The sequence below is a fragment of the Penaeus japonicus genome, unplaced genomic scaffold (genome assembly GCF_977035675.1).
Source record: "Penaeus japonicus unplaced genomic scaffold, GWHDUDI00000001_assembly GWHDUDI00000003, whole genome shotgun sequence".
In the NCBI taxonomy this organism is placed as follows: Eukaryota; Metazoa; Arthropoda; class Malacostraca; order Decapoda; family Penaeidae; genus Penaeus; species Penaeus japonicus.
The window spans coordinates 41,286,907-41,289,518 of NW_028234405.1; positions in this window are offsets into that span (position 1 = coordinate 41,286,907).

The window sequence follows — 2,612 nt, forward strand, 5'->3', positions numbered from 1 at the left end:
TTAAAATATATATATATTTTTTTTTTATTTTATATATATGTATACTATATATTTATATATATATATATTTTTATAATATATATATATATTATATTATATATATATATATAATATAAATATGTTATACATATCATGTTTTTATAAATTATTGTAAAAAGTAATTCTGTATATATATATATATTAATATTAGATATATATATAGTTAATATATATATTTATATTTAATATATATTATATACTATATATATATATATATTTATATATATATACATTATATTTATATAGATATATCTATATAAGGTATATATACAATACTTATCTGTTGTAATATATTTTGTAAGTAATTTGATAAGAATTAAACACAAATCACGACAAATTGCATTATATCTTCGTTTATATCTTTCCTACATGTGCGAATGTTTTTTTTTTTTTTTCTTTCTTTCTTCATTTCTTTTAGATAAGTGATTTGACTTTTAGATATGATTAACCTCAGTTACTTTTCAGATCAAATCACAATAAATAACGTTTAGTAAAAAACAAACACGATAAACAATACTATTCACATTTCATTCTCTAAGAATTATAATATGTTACTGGCAGTAAAATGGATGATTGTGGTTTGATCGTGCAATTACGATATTTTTAAGTAATAGTCGATGATGTGGTGACCGCGGACATGTTGTCTTTGAACCGCGCACATCGCCACAAACTGCCGTTATTTTTTTTATGATTCTAGAACACCGGCGACAGGACACCTTTCTTGACCGATACTTGTTTAATTTCCTCTACTCAACTGACCTGACCCTGAGCCTGACCTTCACAGTTGCGTAGGTAAGTAGTTAGGTTCGTATGGCTTTTCTTACACCTCTATGTTGGTATTATAAAGTGGGTGAATCAGTTATTTCTTGTCCAGATGCCACTATTTCTCTCCTCTCTCTCTCTCTCTCTCTCTCTCTCTCTCTATCTATCTCTCCCTTCTCTCTCTCTATCTATCTCTCCCTTCTCTCTCTCTATCTATCTCTCCCTTCTCTCTCTCTATCTATCTCTCCCTTCTCTCTCTCTATCTCTCTATCTATCTATCTATCTATCTATCACCTCTATCTCTCTCTCTTATCATTTTGGCCGTAAGTGTGTTCTTGTGTGTATTATGATGAGTCACGTTTCCCTAAATTGGAAAGACTTTTTTTTATTATTTTTTTTTTTTTTTTTTTTTTTTTTTTTTTTTTTTTTTTTTTTTGTACTCTGTAACACTTGAGTCTGTAGTTATATGTACTCCGTTTGATTTACAGCCCATTTTTTCTGTATTATGCTAGTATTTATTACATAATTTATATTAGGAGGAAGACAAGATTCCTCCTCCTACCAGGTTTTCTCGGCTATAATCCTAATATTCTCTGGTGCCTCATCATTTTCGATCTTTTCCTCCTTTATGTAACTAGTTTAGCCATGTCCTCCTGCATAGCAAAAACATATTTGCCTGTGATATATTTATATGACATTGATTTTATTTTTTACTAATTTTCAACTGATTAAAGTAATTTTTGTCGTAGCACCTCGTTCTTTTTATGATGAAATTTAGTGAAATGTAGTAGTTTTTGCTGCGTGTGCAATCCCATATATGTACACTAAATGTTCTTCATTGTTTTATATCTGGCTTGGTCTGTGTACTATACTTTTATGTATGTGTGCGTGTGTATATTTATGTTTGGTCTTATACATTTACTTTTATGTATGTTGGTTTATTTTTTATACTCAACTCAATCACACACAATCACTCTCTCATCACATCTATTATACTTTTTATTATTTTTTATATTTGAGATTTTATCGAGTTTTATTGATTTTCTGCATTTTATACACATCTATGTAGATGTATATGGGGATGTGATTTTTTTTGGTGGTGATGTTTGAGTTACTGTTAGTTAGATTGTGTTTGCTGTGTTAGTGTTGAGAGAGTGTGTGAGAGTGTCTGTTGAGTTTTTGTTGTGTGAGAGTGTTATTGTTAGAGTGTGTTAGATTTAGAACATATTTTGTGTTATCTCTTTAGATGTTGAGGTAGAGGGTTTGTGTGAGTTGTGGTGTGAGTGTTTGTGAGTTTTTGAGTGTTTGAGTGTGGTTATTGATTGGTTGAGGTTATTTTGGTGAGTGTGTGAGAGTAAGAGGTTTTTTGTTTTGTGATTTTGATTGTATTTGGGAGTGGAGAGTGTGATTATGTGGTGTTTGTTTTGTTAGACTAGTGTGGGAGAGATGAGTGTTTTAGTGTTTGGTGTTGAGTTTGTGTGTTTGTTTTTGGTGAGTGAGTGTTATAGTTTTTGATTTTTATTTGTGTGTGTGTGTGAAGTCAGGAGTGTTGATTATCTAAAACATCTATGTTTATATAACTCTAATCTCTATCTACTAACTATCTAACTATCACTCTCAGTTAGTGTCTATATTTTTTGATAGAGACTTGGTGATTTAGATAGTGTTTGATTTATTTAGATATAATTTGTGAGTGTCTTTTTTTTAAGATAGATTATTTATTGATGTATATTAGTTGTATGGTTTTTGTTTGTTAGATTTATATTTTTGAGTTGATTGCTAGAGTATGTTGTTACATTTTATATTCATAA